The sequence below is a fragment of the Eleutherodactylus coqui genome, chromosome 1 (genome assembly GCF_035609145.1).
Source record: "Eleutherodactylus coqui strain aEleCoq1 chromosome 1, aEleCoq1.hap1, whole genome shotgun sequence".
In the NCBI taxonomy this organism is placed as follows: Eukaryota; Metazoa; Chordata; class Amphibia; order Anura; family Eleutherodactylidae; genus Eleutherodactylus; species Eleutherodactylus coqui.
The window spans coordinates 117,066,551-117,083,528 of NC_089837.1; the positions used below are offsets into that span (position 1 = coordinate 117,066,551).

Sequence of the window (16,978 nt, forward strand, 5' to 3'; positions counted from 1 at the left end):
CGAGTATACTTGATAAGGCACTTTACTTGAGCGAGTAGTGCCTTAGCCGAGTATCTCCCCGCTCATCTCTAAAGATTCGGGGGCCGCCGCGGGTGACAGGTGTGTTGCGGCGGGGAGCAGGGGGGAGCGGGAGGGAGAGAGAGATCTCCCCTCTGTTCCTCCCCGCTCTCCCCTGCCACTCCCCGCCCCCCGCCGGCCCCCAAATCTTTAGAGGCAAGCGGGGAGATACTCGGTTAAGGCACTACTCGCTCGAGTAAAGTGCCTTAGCGAGTATACTCGCTCATCTCTAATTGTTACTAGAAAGTATGCCATGGAGAGTATTTGATGTTACTAGGGCCAGGGAGGTGCCACTAAGTATTAAAATACATAAACAAAAACTACTTTTTTTAAAATAATTGCTCAATTGTCCAATTACTTTTGGTAGTAGTGTATATAATGATAGTGTATAGTATGAGCTCAAAATCCCCTAAAAAAGGTTTTAAAGGAGAGCTATCAAATTTGGATAAACCCATGATAACTTATCTATATGTAAAAAACACATTATGCATGAATTACATGGAAATAAAATGAAAATATAATATTCTAAATGCACTTTGGACAATTTCTTATATGAAGAGTTAGCGCACTGTCAGCATTATTTAATTGGGTTATTTTTAAAGACTTAAAACCATGCCCAGAAATGCTTCTCATTCATCTGATACATATGCCTCATAATCATTGCAATATCTAGGTGAGTCATTTCTATCAATTTTCCGCCTCATTTCCTTTTATATACAACAGTATCATGGCTAAAAGGCCCATTTAAATTTCTGCTGAAGTGAAAACATTTTTAAAATTGCTGGTATTTATTTTCGAGACGTCTACTATTTACCTAGCACAGACTTTGATGCGGATGACATTAGGCCTCCACAGACAGTGAACATGTTGACATAGAATAATTTGCAGCTATCTTGGCATTTGACTGCAACAACAAAAAAAAAATAACTAGACAAATTTGTTGCAAACATTTCATCGTTTAAGAAGACTTTAAGAGATCATAAGTGCAGCCAAGAATACCCTGGAAGTGTAGATCAACATCTCACTGCATCTTGGCGTTATATGCAGTCATTTCTACAAACTTGGGCAGAACAATGGCAAATAAATCTTGGTTCAACCAAGATCCAGTATCATGACTGCCGTTCAACAAATGCTAACATATTCTATTTTTCGCTACAGTATCTTGATGAGATCTCTCTGCAAACTAACCATCCAGTCCTGACACAGAATCACAAGCATTCTGAAGAAAACTCAATTCCAGAGAAGAAATATTTATTTAAGATGATAGCAAAAAAGTCACATACTTATCTCTGGAATACAAATTTGCAATTTGAAAGAATAAATGGTTTAAGAAGATGAAATAAAGTGTAAATGAAAAAGAGAAGAAAAAAAAAAACAGCAAAGGAACTTTAAAACTAAACTTTTGGCCACTGAATAAATATTTCATGTTTTTGATGGAATTGGCAGTAAATACAGTACACAGTAAGTGTACTTCCAGATTTTACAGCTTGACAGACTTCAGAATGTCTTACGGAATACTCCAGATTGTTCCTTACCGGTGCTTACTGCTTTATAAGTCATTATAAGTGCCTTGTAAAAGATAAGAAATAGAAGTGCAGCCCAGAATGGATCTTTCTTCCTTTTTGTCTATTCTTCAATAGTTCTACTATGGAACTCTTTCCCTCCTGGACAGTTTCTTCTTCTTTAATGCAAAGAAAGGAAAACTAAATGTAGTAAACACAGTACACAAATAAAATATGATAAACCCTTAACTCTTCCCTTTCTTTGATTGTGTCCTATCTTGTATGCTCCAATTAAAACTGTGAAAAACATGCAAAGAATTCTTATATACCATATTTTTCGGACCATAAGACGTAGCTGACCATAGAATAACATTCAGATAACAGAAAATAGGGAAAATACTGACTTGGTTAGGTGTTTTTTATAGTAGTTACAAAAGTTATACCAGATACAGCTCTGCTAGAGATGCACAATTACACACAGTGTAGTCAGGGGACAGGAGCTAGATGCCTTCATTGCTGCTCTTTCTAATTATTGCCCCAGGCTGTCATATCAGTCTGTCATCCTTACATGTTTCCATTATGCCTGACCTTACTCTACTCTTGTCGCCCAAACGCCCTTGCCTAACACTATTCCGTTAAGTTTCTTCCTTGTGAGGCAGCCAGCAGCTTTGCCTCCCCAAGTACACATGAGCATGGCTCCTCCATCATGTGTTGGTTTCATTTATAGCAATGGTCTCCTTATAAGGCGAAGAGAGACCTTATAGGCCCCATAAGGCTACAGGACCCGGATGAGACCGCATCTTCTGCACCCATTATAGTTACACCACTAGCAGAAGCACATACTGCACATATGGGTCATGCAGGGCAATGACTATAACACAGCAGCTACTTCTCTCTAATCTCTCTGTATCACCCTATGTAGACCATGATCCGTGCTGATTACAGCATACAATGGAAGAGACTCAGAGTAACTCTTCAATGATTGTGATATAGAGAACAGCCTGTGATGTTATTGGAAACCATACCTTATATGAGCTGAAAGCCCAGTGTCTATTGAACGATCTGAGGGCTGTCTGAGTATATTCCTCATTCTTAGGACATACTTAGGTACAGTATGTCCTAGAAACTACCCGTATGTGTATATATATATATATATATGTTTTGAATGTGATTGTGCACAGCTAGAGAAACAAAGTAATATTGTAGATATGATACCTTTTAATGGCTAACAAAAATACATAATGTTATAGTGAGCTTTTGAACCTACGCAGGGTTCTTCCTCAGCATTATGGAGTAGATCTGAAGAAACATCCGTTTATACATACATACATATAGTATGGCTTCATGTTTTTTGAGTTTGGGAGTAAACTCGTGTAAACACGGAGAGAACATGTACAATGTAAAAACAACCCCCCCCCCACCACCACCACCAAATAAATAAAAAATAATGCAATTGCCTTTTTTACATTCCACTCTACATAAAAACTATTACATTTTCAGTACATAATATGGTACAGTAAACATTACCAAAAAACAAGCCTTCAATCTGCTATGGAAAAGTAAAAAAAAGTTCAGATTTTTTGAAAGTGGAGAGTAGAAGACAAAAATGAAAAAAATCAAAAAATGTCCTCAAGGGGTTAAAATCTTTGAAACCTTGTGAACATGTGAACTTTATTAACATAGCACCACAGTACATTAAATTGTCACGGCTGATATAATATAACTTCCATTGATTCTTTAGACTATGCCTCCCTTTACTTCCTGACTAGTTTGTATGGCTTTGTTCTTAATCAATGGGAAAACAATAGTGTCAGAGGTATGTTGTGTGCACTATGTCTAATCCTCCAGAAATAGTGTTTTAGTTATACTTAGCTATACTAAGTTAATTAAGAAATATTTGCAATAGATCCCTTTAAACAGTCACATGTAGAACATTTTCTGCCTCCTTTTTGGTAGTTCGACTAAATGAAACAGACACATCGCCAAGGATTTGGGAGCACTCCTGTTTTTCCACTTTACTATGGAAAGCTATTAATTGGATTTCAAGCATTAGCATAAGTTATATGTGTAGTGACATTTACAGTGCCCATACATGATATGTTGAGAGGCTATAAAACAGTATTCATGAATGTAAAACAGATCTGTTTCAGATGGAACATATGGCCGTGCCAAGAAGGAATCACATACAACTGTTCAGAGAACTTGCCAAATGGCCAGATGTTGCCTTTCGTAAAAGATCTTTCACAAGTTCCCACATTTCTATGATGTTCATTTTCAAAAAATAAACATGAAGCAGTGGAGCTGCTAATATGCCACAGGTTACTGAGAGTATCTACAGTAAACAGATAAGAAAAATTACTGTGGAAAGGTTGAAATTACTAAGTAAATGTCTTTGCTTTTTGAAAGAATGTTAATTTGTATGCAGGGGCTATTAATTTAGAATGGAAACAACATGTGTGGTGTCGTTTCCATTATAAACAACAACATTGACGCAGTACCCTATCCATCCCATTGATTTAAAATAGAGTCCTTCGGGGCTCCATCATGCTGTCCATCGTTTTGACAGGAAGAATAATTCTGCATGATGAGCTATTTTTCCATCAAACATAACATCTACAATGTAGACTTCTGACTGTTCTCTCCAGCAATTTTTAGTGCAGTTTATGAGGTTGATGTTACACATAATTTAATTTTTTTTTTTTCAAACATGGTATTTTACATGTTTTTCACGCTGTCATTTGCCACTTTTCTCTTCAACAAAACATAGTGCATGTAGGTCAACAGGGAATTGGGAAAGGCTCTAAAAATAGTGTATTTTTGGTGTCGTTGAATTTGTTTCTCACCTGTGTGTATTTTGGGTCGATGACATTTTTTCTAAATCACAACATGCTTTGGGCATGGCGCTTTTTTCAGCGTTTTCCCACTGGCTTTCTTTCTAAGAAAAGAGAATGGTAAAAAACATATGTGTGACCACAAAAATGCCAACAAAAAATGATTGTAAAAAGTTGTGTTTTTTACAAGCTACAATAAATGCATCAGAAAACACTGTGTGAAGGAAATCCAATGCTGCCTTTTGAAACAATAGGAGTGGATATAAAAGAGAGAAGAAATATCAGTATTTTCACAGCATAAAAAAGGCCTAAATGGATCCTATTGACTTTAAGTGGGTGGTCGGGGTTATATTTTTTTCAGTAAAAGTATGTTTCCCATGCAGTAAATTAATAAATCAGCATATACTCACTGTAAAAGGTACTGCAGTCACTAACAGGGCTCAGTGATCGATCACTGAGCTCCATCGTTGGCAACAGTACTTGTGACATTCATAAAACCGGGAGAACTGCAGCCTGTTAATAAGCAGAGAAGTGGAGGACCGAGCTCCGGTTTGGGACACAGCAGACTCTGGGGGAGGTGAGTGTATGGTGATTAGTTATTTTATTGCATGGGGAACATACTTTTACTGAAAAAATATAAATTGGACTACCTTTTTAACCACTTGCACCACAGGACATATGTTTATGCCCTGGCTGGCAAGGGGTTCCTCAAATTAATGCTAACATACCCTATGGATAGTACAGGTTCATAAGCTGAGCCTTGCCATCTGCAGTGGGAGCTGGCTATGACTGACAGTTGCTACATCAGTAGAGATGAGCGAGCATCAAAATGCTCGGGTGCTCATTACTCGGGACGAAATTTTCGCAATGCTCGAGGGTTCGTTTCGAGTAACGAACCCCATTGAAGTCAATGGGCGACCCGAGCATTTTTGTATATCGCCGATGCTCGCTAAGGTTTCCATTTGTGAAAATCTGGGCAATTCTACAAAGTGATGGGAACGACACAGCAACGGATAGGGCAGGCGAGGGGCTACATGGTGGGCTGCATCTCAAGTTCCCAGGTCCCACTATTAAGCCACAATAGCGGCAAGAGTGCCCCGCCCCCCGCACTGTCAGCGTAAAGATCATTCTCCTCTGCCATAGCTGTAACAGCTGTGGCAGAGAAGAACGATGTTTGCCCATTAAATTCAATGGAGCCAGCAATACAGCAGGTTCCACTGAAAGCAATGGGCTGCCAGCGATCGCAGGATGAATTGTCGGAAAGGGGTTAAATATATAACCCCTTCCCTGCAATTCATCCAGAAATGTGTTACAATAAAAATATATACCGGCGTATAATGCGACGGGGCGTACAAGACGACCCCCCAACTGTCACCTTATACGCCGGCAATACAGTGGAGCAAAGAATAAAAATCATTACTTACTTCTTCTGACGTTCTGCGGCGCTCCTGCAGGCTGTTGCTCCCTCCTGGTCCACGGCAGAGTATTGCTTTCTGGATCCAGGGCTTGAAATCCCCGCCTCCAGAAACACAGCCAATCACAGCCATTCAATGACATCATTGTCATTGGCTGTGATTGGCTGAAGGCACGTGTGTTTCTGGAGGCGGGGATTTAAAGCCCTTCGTAGAGAAATCAATGCTCTGCCGGAAACCAGGAGGGAGCAACAGCCTGCAGGAGCACCGCAGAACACCAGGAGGGAGTGACAGCCTGCAGGAGTGCCGCAGAACGTCAGAAGAAGTAAGTAATGATTTTTATTCTTTGCTCCACTGTATTGCCGGCGTATAAGGTGACAGTTGGGGGGTCGTCTTATACGCCCCGTCGCCTTATACGCCGGTATATATTTTTATTGTAACACATTTCTGGATGAATTGCAGGGAAGGGGTTATATATTTAACCCCTACCCGATAATTCATCCTGCGATCGCCGCCAGCCCATTGCTTTCAGTGGAACCTGCTGTATTGCTGGCTCCATTGAATTCAATGGGAAAACAGCGTTCTTCTCTGCCACAGCTGTTACAGCTGTGGCAGAGAAGAAGGATTTGTCTTCTATATGTTCTCAATGGGGTCGGCGCTGCTGCCGCCGGCCCCATTGAGCGCATATAGAGAAGATTTATGGCCTTAAGAAGGACCGTTGGGGTTCTTGAAACCTAAAATACTCCTAACACTCTCCCTATAGCAGCTCCGCCACGATAGCACTTTCCCTGAACTAATGTCAGAATGCATCCGTAGCGAGCCGCGGGAGGGGCAGATTTCAATACTCGGGTGACACCTAATCTCGCCAGCCACTCACTGCAGGGGGGTGGTATAGGGCTTGAACGTTGCAGGGGGAAGTTGTAATGTCTTTCTATTGGCCAGAAAAATTTCTCAGGGAAGAAAGTGAAAGTAACCCGAACACCGCGTGGTAACGAGCATCTCGAACACCCTGATACTCGAACGAGTATCAAGCTCGGACGAGTATGCTCGCTCATCTCTATACATCAGGTATCGGTAAGAAATCTGATCCCCATTGTTAACCCCTTACATAACGCAATCAATATTGATCATGGCATGTAAATGGTTCACAAGGGTCACAGTCCTTTTTCCTGGCGTTTTTTTCAAATGGAAAAAAGTTGCGCTTGAGAACTCACATAAATTTCTCAGCTGATACCTGTGTTTTTAGTGGTGGTTTTTGAGCGTGATCTTTAGTCACACATGCATTTTTCTTTAGCATTTTTTTGTAGCGACGCCTAACAAAAAATACCAGAAAAAACACCATTTTAAAAAAACTTTACAAAAGCACCATGAACAGAAAAAAACACAGCAAAAGTAACATAGTATGTAAGCCCAAAAAAAGACATATATCCATCCAGCCTATTACACCCCAATGTTGATCCAGAGTGAGAAAAAAAAGGTTATTACAAAAAATGCAGCGCTTATAGGGCATTTTAGATTTTACTACTGACCTACAGCCAACATCTAAATGCAGTGTTTTTTGCCGCTGCATCAAAATGCCAAAAAAGTATGTTTTTTTTTTTTTTTTAAAGACCGTGTGACACCAGTCTAAATAACTTATTTTCTTCTACATATTCCTTTATTCTGTGAATATGGATACAGTTATTCCTCTCTCTAAACCGCTTTCCTACTAAAGTCTGTGCAGGATAAAGCATTAAGCCACATTACTCGCATGTATTCCTCTGCTAGAAAAATCAGATGATTCAGTCAAACTTTTTTTTCAGACTACACTGTGTGCATCTAGAAAGAGTATGCACCCACAGAGAAATATACTGTAGAACCAAATGATGATGCATTATCATTACCTTTCCCACGCAATGTTTGGCATAAATAATAGATTGTTCAATATTGTACATGGCACATTGATATAATCTTGTATCAACAGTAATAATCAATGTACAAGAATGAACAAACTATCTGGTGGAGTGAAATATATGTGAGTGACTCGGCTTAAGGCCCTTTTACATGCAACAATAAATCACTAAAATGGTTGAACGACTGAATGAATTGACAACATTTTTGCAAAAAATAACACGTACAGATAATGACTGTAATTCCTTTATTAGCTAAAGCAAACTCAGTAAGAGTTGTTTGCTCAGGCGGGTGTGTGTTTATGCAAGGGATTATCTGGCCAGCAGGATTCCATTGTCTGCCCCCCCCCCCCCCCCACTGACATGTGTAAACAATGTACTAATTGTGTATGCAAGGCAAACAAACACTCCCCCCCCCCCCCCCCTCAGGTCTGTAAGCCTCTCAAAAGACTGCACAAATTCCATTCAAATGGAATAAATTTTGAGCGGCCGTCATAAAAAATGATGGTTTTTATGTGGGCTAAAGACCAGTGGCAAACAACAAGTGAACAAATAGTACACAACTGCCCATCTTTACCCATAATGATTATAACCCACTTCGGCCTTTTTGAACAAATTTTGAGCGATAATGCTTACGTGTAAAAAAAAAACTTTTGTTTTTATGCTGCACAGATTATACAAATATATGTACCATACCTTGTATCACATCTCATCAATGATCAAGTGAATTAAACTGAGCAGCAATACTAGGCATAGCTTGTGGACAAAAAAACATAATTCTATTTCTGAAAAAAAACAGACCTATTTTTCCAATTTCAAATAATCCTTTTAGTGAAACCTCACTTAAAGGGGTTTTCCATGGAAATACTATTGATGACCTATCCTAGTATGTAGGATAGGTCATCAGTAGTTGATCAACTAGGGGCCAACGCTTGGGACCCCGACCGATCAGCTGTGCGGGTGCATGCTATCATCACTGCAATAACAAAGGTTGGAGCGGAAGCCTCTGCAGCAACCTCCCATGTACTGACCGGCGCTTGTAAGTGCAGGCATGGCTCTCATTAAAAATCAACGCGAGCTGTGCTTGCAGTTACAACATTGGCGACTACATGGGAAGTCGGTGCGGAGGCTTTCGTTCCGACCTGTGTTATTGTGGTTCTGACAACATGCACCCGCACAGCTAATCAGTCGGGGTATCGAGTGGCAGATCCCAGCCGATCAACTATTGATGACCTATCCTGATGATAGGTCTTCAATAGTATTTCACTGGTACACTCCTTTAAGGTTTATTTGCTAACATAGGCCATTACTTTCTGATTGGTGGATTTGATTCAATTGAATGAGGCTTTGTAGCAGCTCTGTGTATAGCTAGAAGCCCCATCCTCCAGGGAAAAAACTTTGAGGGGTACACTGTACTAAAGCAGCAATAGGACCCTTACCCCATTATTTCAACAACTTCAATTTAATAAGACTTGCGAGTAATGTCCTAACTTTCTTCATTTAAACTTTTTTGAGTTTTCCTTTAGCTCTTCTAGTCAAAGAAGCTTGTTATCGTATATTTAGTCATTGTGGTAAATACTGTTACAAATCATAGTATTATACCTCTGTCAACCATTTCAGATGCTATTTCTGTAAACATTCTTTATCCGGAGTTTTCATTGTTTTCACTAGGCAGGTTGACAAGAAGCCCTGGAGAAAATGTTATGTGAATTTTTATATTTAGTCAGAAATTCAGCATCCGTTCCAAAGAGAAAAAAAAATACATTTTCAGAGCTCTAGTAATATTGCCTTTGATTACAAATAATTAAGATGATCTAATTTTACAGTTAATAAAAGTAGTAATGATTGATATTTTCTCAGCTTTCTGTTACTGTTTGTCTATTGACACAATTAAGACATCATTTTACATGATCACATTTAATTCAAATGCAACATAATTTTGTTCCTGTTGTTATAAAAAAAAGAGTGTTCTTACCCAATGGAACTGGCTGGTGATACAAAGGGATTCATCAATGTCATTTGGCAAGATTAGAAGCTGTTTGTCCCAGCAGACAACACTCTGCCAAGAAGATGCCACTCATTTTATGAACACAAAGGAGACAAAGAGGGTTATTTATCAAAGTCTTCCAACTTCAAAACTGGAAAGGAACTGTTCCCTTTCTCGTTAAACGTTTATCAAGTCTCAGGCTATTTTACAAATCCTTTAACAAATGTAAAGACAGCATTTCAATTGAAAAGTGAACAAAAATATTGCATGGAAATCTGGGAAGGATTTCAACAGCAATTATCTCATTCACCTCTGAGTATGAACACAATGTGGCAAGTGGAAAATATTCTCACAATAAGGAGTCCTCTTCACAAATTCTCTTATCATATCTCAGGCCATCAGACAATAAATACCACCTTAATCCTATATGTACTTCAAGGAGGATACAGTGTTTTATGATTTTTTTTTTCCCGTACATTGCATTACTATTCGCCATTTCCTCAGCCTTAGAAAGTGCTCCCAGCATGCGGATTACTGCCGCAATTCATCAAAGGTGACAGTTCTGGGGTGCTCTCTACCATCTGGCCAACCCTCTATAAGTGTCTGCTCTACATTGAGACAGCATACGTATTGCGATGAGAAGCAGCTGAACATGCTAGTCTTACATACTGTGCACTGGCAGGGAGTATGCAGCAGGAGCAATGTAATATCTAGTATCCTTGGAGCATGAGATAGGCAAAATACAATAGATATATCAGAGATTCAGCTAAAGGCATGTAGTGTAATGCTTTGGTGTGCGAATACGCATTAAAATAGAAAATATGCAATTTTTTTTTGTTGCATGGACGAAATATGTGCGCAAAATATGGAAATGTGAATTAACCCATTGAAATTAATTGGTTCTATTCTCTGCATATTGCGCGCACATATCCCAGAGCAATGCTTGGGAAATGCTCTGTAGCCTGTTTTCTAACTATACAATGCGGCTTGGCATCTGAGGCGCAGACTCTGAAGCTCTTGCGCTGACTAGTAAAGTTGTTGTCAAAAGAGCAGTATAAAATATGTCCATCCTGTTGTGCGGTGATGGCAATAAGAATGCTGAGACCAGTGATCGGCTGCACGGGCTGTTATGGCATATCAATGCTGGCAGCCTGTAAGCGAAAACTAGAAGGCAGCAATCTGTGCTGGATCAGAGGGAGACTGAACGGCCAAGGAGGTGAGTGCTGTTTTTTTAAATTCTCTATTTCTTTTTTAACCACTTTTCACCACAGGACATATATTTAAATCCTGGGTGCTTGGGGTTTGTATGGAGCAAGATCAGGAGCTGATCATGGGTTATACATAACCAGTATACGTTTTTTTTCATAGCTGAAAGACGACCACAAGAGCCGCCATCAGTGTTTATGCCGATTCCAGCAGTTATCCCTTTACATACCACTTTCAACAGCAGCATTTAAATGTCCCAATCAGCATTCAGGGGTTCTGAATTGCCACTTTCTGATGAGATCACAAGATGCAGTTCATTTATCATGGTAGCTGAGCCCTTCTGAAGGCCCCCAAATCTGCCATGCATTCCTGCCTATAGATAATATGAATACTGCCTATAGAATGTCTGCAGAATACCAGATACTGCAATACTGAAGTAATGCATTATATGGCAGAAGCGATGAAATGATCGTAAGTTCTAATCCCTATGGGTACTAAAAAAAAGTAAAAATAGGTGAATCACTGCATCCATAATTATTACTATATTACTATTGTATAACTGAATATACCACTGAATAACAGCTGAGCGCTGCCTGTGATTTGTCCCTGCGCTCAGCCAATCAGAGGCAGCGCTCAGCCATTTATTTTAATTCAGTCATTCATTGAATTCAATGAATGGCTGAGCCCTGCCTCTGATTGGTCACAGCGCTCAGCCAATCAGAGGCAGCCCTTTCAGCAAGCGGGAATTTTAAATCCCTGCCTGCTGAAAGCTCTTCAGAGCTGTTCAGGAGGACAAGCGGCTGGACGTGCCTGAGCCCCGGCAGATGCGGAGAGGTGAGTATATATTTTTTTGTTTTTTACACATTCTAGGGATGATTTTTCAGGAAAGGGCTTATATTTAAAGCCCTTCCCTAAAAATCACTGCAGGCCTTGCCGGCAGCCCATTGCTTTTAATGGGGCTGCAGAAGCGCCAGCCGCATTGAAAGCAGTGGGAGAACATCGCGCTCCTGTGCCACAGCAGTGACAGCTGTGGCAGGGGAATTCTTCATCTCCGCAGGGAGTCCCCTTGTCACTAGACACTGTGATAATGGTGTTACAGTGTTCAGTGATGAGGGGACTCCCCACGGAGATGAAGAAATCCTCGGCCACAGCTGTGCCAGAGGATTGAGATCTTCTCTGTATGTTGTCAATGGGGCCGCCGCTGCTGCCGGCCCCATTGACCACAAGGTGAAACCCCTGGATGTGACAGCATCCAGGGGTTTTGCATCCAAAAAATCCTGAATCCTGCAGTTACTTGCGTTTTGAAATCCGCTGCCCTATTTTTACCCGTGCAAATTTTTGTGCGCAGGTAAAAAATGGACATGTGATCGCTGCCATTGAAAAGCATTTGTTCTTATAGATGCGAATCGCAAACGCAGAAAACATGCACAGCAAAAAACGCCTGTCTGACTGAGCCTTAACAGATTACTTATCCTGCATGGTGAGTACCGTCATAAAAGAAAAATACACAACGTCAGAATTGCACTTTTTGAGTCACCCTATTTCCAAGAAAAAAAAAATGTAATAAAAAATGATCAAAAAGTTGAATACACTCCAAAATGTACCAATAGAAATACATGACATCCTGCAAAAAATAAGCCCTTACACAGCTATATGATGGAAAAATAAAAAATGTATGGCAGTCAGAAAATGGCAGCAGAAAATAAATGTATTATTGTCGTGATTGTACTAACCCACAGAATAAAGTTATTTTGCATTTTTTTCTACAGTGCATATGCTGTAAAAACTAGACCCACCCCAAGCTGGCGGAATTGCATTTTTTGCTATGACTTTTGGATCCCTATTTAGGTTATTAGATTATTCTCATAATTTCCCAGTTCTCATTAAATGCTGCTAATGTGATCTTACTAACATCTAACATATAGATCATACTTGATTAGGCTCTGTTCACATTTCCTTTGTTCTATTTCATTATGGAACAGAAGAACAAAAATAATATGGACACCAAATCTGTCAGATTGACAGTACTCTGAGATGCCTGGTGAAGACCACTAACTATATTGGGTTCTGTCCTGTCCTGACCAGGGGAACTTCTCATAAATGCTGGAAAAAATAGCATAGCATGCTGTGTTATTTTTTCTGGCATTTATAATAGAACCTGTATACGGAACAAGTTGACACAAGTCTGAACAGAGCCTTACTTTGTTTTCCATTGCTGAAACTACTGAAAATCTATTTTGAAAAAATAAAAAGCTCTAAACATTTTTTATTTTTATAAAGAGACAATCTGGGTAGAACAGATGCATTGTGTTATGCCTAGAGCAGAGCCTGAGGCAACTGAGTATAACATGGGGATTCAAATAACACCAGAGAGAGAAACTTTGTGTCATGTACCACTCCAAGAGACCATTTATAGACATAAACTCGTATATGTATATTTTGCCCTAAATATTCCTTTTAAGATGGTTTTTAATGTCTTCAAGATACCTACCAAGTAAGCCTTTCAGAAATCTTTAAGTAGTATTCTAACTATTGACATTAATGGACTATCTGTAGGACAGTTTATTACTGTCCACCTCTGAGACCAAGAGTTTAGGAAAATGATCCCTTGACACATACTGTAACCTGTAAACCCTAAAAGATAGAGCAATGCTCAGGGTCTGCCTTTCTCATCCCTTTCTCATCATATATTGGTCACTTGTTGAGTTGACACAATGGGGTATCACAGAAATTCAGTTCTTCGATAGATGGGGGTCCCGGAGCTTGTGTGACAGAAGCAAGACAACATTGTATGTAATTAAAGCACCAAAGTAAAACTCGTGCATACTGTAATTAAACAACACAAATGCTAAGCTAAGAAGTCCCTCGTTCTAACACCTTCTTGCCATCCATGGCTGAGAAGATTGGCCTTTTTTTAACTTTGATGAATTAGTAGTACTAATGATACAAGTATATGCTATTACAGCAGATCTTGTATTATTGTGATATAATACTGTATTTTAAAATGGTTCAGGTTGTGTATTTAATTATAGGGCTTTAAAAGACTTGTATTTGATACTGCACTGAAGGACTAATAATGTCTTGTCTAGATAGAACAAATAGACTGTGATGAAAAATTACCTTTACTGCCATTTAATCATTCTGTAAGGGTAATGGTTCATTTGCAGATTGGAAACATTTCTAATTACATCGTTTATGAAAAGCATATGCCCCTCAGCCACCAAATTACAGTCGCTTGTATATTATTCCTAGCGGCCTCATTAATAATGCAGCAAATATTAGTAGTAGAATAATTACAAATAACGACATGGAAAGTAAGAAAAAAATGTTAAGTCATCTTTCATTGGAAGGAACAGCAAATATATGAGGGTTTTATAGAATGTACCCTTATGGCAATTGTTTTGTTCTTAGTGTTGGAATTTATCCTTGACTGAAACATTACTTTGACAAATATAGCAAGTTACAATCTAATAGACTGTGAATGGTGCAGCCGTTAGCTTCCATTAGATATTATTAAAAAGGAAACAGTTTCATTTCAAAGGCTTACAATCACAGGAACAGATTTTTTAATGTAACCCCTTAAAGAGAAATTATGGCTCAATAAGTTTTATTTTAAAGTAGTGTATATTCAACTGTCACCAAATGAAAAAATGTATTATTAAGGACTGTGACAATTTACAAATGTGTCTACAGGCTTGATGGTGATTGTGCTAACCACCATGCAACAAGCATGGCTGATTTCAGCATCAGATCATTACTGGGTGGTGTGATAATGTCCTCCAGGGAAGGAGCGGCAGCGACACACTGGAGTCCAAAACAGGAGATGAAACTTACGGCAGTCTTTATTTTCCAACACAGCAAACAAGAAGATATCCTTTTAAAGCAGCAGAGGTACCGCGCAGGGTCCTCAAGTCCATACACCACACAAATGCAGTTTTGCACTATCCAAGTGCTCAGAGGGTTTCTCCTCAGGCTGTCAGGCCCTGACTTCCTGGAGCTGCAGTGTTTTATGCTCTAGTAATGAGGTCACAGTCTACAGCTGTGTTTCCTGAGGACTAGGGTGAAGTTGTGGACTGGAATGCCACCTTGTCCAGACTAAAAGCCTGGGAGGGAGGTATACTCCATCCACAACTCCGCTCTTTAAATGCCTACAGTGGTTACCCACCTTGATCCCCACTACAAAACCAAAATGACAAATCTCATTCCAGCAGTGGAGAAGGACCTTGAAATGCAGCAGTGTCCGGACAGACTGTTCAGTAGCTTGAGCAGAGCATTTCCCCATGGCAGTCATGGCATTATCAGCAATGAATCACAGCTCTGCAGCTCATGACGGACAAGCAAGAAGCCGCCACCGCTGCAGCACCACTACCACCAGTGGCAGGGGAAACCTAACAGAGGTGTGGCATAGTTCTTTCAGTCCATCAGAGCCGGCAGCAACAGCACAGGGTAGAACTCACAGGCAGCACTTATCCATAATGGTCCAAGAGTATGTCAGCTCCTGCGTGGATGCACTCAGACATGGTGTTGGCCTCTTTGACTTCTGTCTGTCTAAACTGGACAAGTCGCCAGATCTTGCACAACATGCTATAGTGGTGCTTGCCTGCCCCGATCCCCGTGTACTGTCAGAAAGGGTGTTCAGCACAGCTGGGTTCTGCCTATCCTCAGACAATGTGGATCACCTGACATTTATAAAGATTAAACATTCATGGATGTCACCTGACTTCTGCACCCCCATGGCAGATTCCACTGATTAGTTAGCAGGCTGGCACTCTTTACTCACATATGACTGAGCATAGATTTATATAGAAGAACACACTGTGTGCTCAAGGCTTTGTTGCTGCTGGTGCTGCTTCCACCATGTTTCCTCCTCCTCAATTCCCCAAAACAATTTTTTTTTAAAGCAAAAGAAACCGCTGTAGCTCTATTGCTCTATTGCTTTTCCAAGTGCTACGAGTGACCCCTACACCACTGTACACTAATTTTACCAATTTTTTGGAGAAACATAGTGCTCCCCACTTGTGTGGCTCTCTTCTCATGCAATTTGGGAGGTTTGAACTGCTTTACATACCTTCTGAAGGGCAAATTAGTAAACCTGCTTTTTACTCCTATTGACTTTAATGTGAGTTGGAATCAACCATCCCGAAAGAGAATTTTGATTAAATCAGTCAGATCCCGACTCAAACTGATTATTCTACTAATCGCTCATCACTAGTGTAGAGGAACCCCCCCTTCTTGATAATGTGAGTAAGGGCATTGTAGAGAAAAGTGCTTGCTCCTTGAGTGATGTGGCTAACATGTCACTGACTGGAGAAAGAGAGGAAAGGCCAGTTCATAAGTGTTGGCAGGTTGAAGAGGTTAGCACATATTCTACATGGCAGGCACTCATTCCCTGCTAAAGGTGAGCATAGGAGAGAGATCAGAGGATCAGGTAGAGCCAAAGAGAGAGAGAGACAAAATGCCCAAATACAAAAGGGCCACAGTGTGCAGGAGGAGAAGGAGTTTCCTTTTTTGGTATGAGTTGCAGTAGTATTTCCAGCTGTGGATAATCGATGCTCACTACATCTGTAGTGACCAGAAGATGGCCTCCACAATGAGTGCAGCCGATTGAGAGCATCTATGTTCCAGAGGTGAAGGAGCCTCCCTCTCACCTGACCAGGTGACAACAGCTGCAGCGATGACGAGGCCATAGACTGGGACTATGATGGATGAGCTGACAAAATATGTTTGGGAAGAGAACCTCCCTCCCGCTTGTACTGCTAGGTATTCTGTACAGAGGTGAGCTCCAGGAGGAAGAGTTGTGGCATCAGGGTTATTGCCACTGTGTCCAGAGGACTTAATGCTTTGGCCATGTGTGAACCCTTAACCCTTTGCAATCTAATTTTGGATTCAGGGTTTCCTAGGGGGCTTTCTCTTTCTGCCATTATACAATGGTGCCATCTGCTGGCTAGAGCCAGTACTGCGGTATGTGACATGCTGGAGATGCCCCTGACAACAGTGCGGCCAGTAATATACAGTAAGAATACCCTGCCGGACATCTTCCGACATCGGAGTTGTACAGCCTTCAATCAGAATGTCTTCAGATGTCGGACAGTGG

At 40.5% G+C, this 16,978-nt stretch overlaps 1 long non-coding RNA gene across 1 annotated transcript; it reads right to left on the minus strand.

Annotated features, from left to right (window-relative positions):
• Nucleotides 1-1,548: 1,548 nt before the first annotated feature.
• On the minus strand, nucleotides 1,549-9,831 carry LOC136625291 (uncharacterized). Its single transcript, XR_010792533.1, has 4 exons — nucleotides 9,667-9,831; nucleotides 9,294-9,380; nucleotides 4,403-4,494; nucleotides 1,549-1,738 (listed from the first exon to the last, which is right to left on the minus strand). It is a non-coding gene; the product is annotated as an uncharacterized lncRNA (long non-coding RNA).
• Between the last annotated feature and the right edge of the window lie 7,147 nt (nucleotides 9,832-16,978).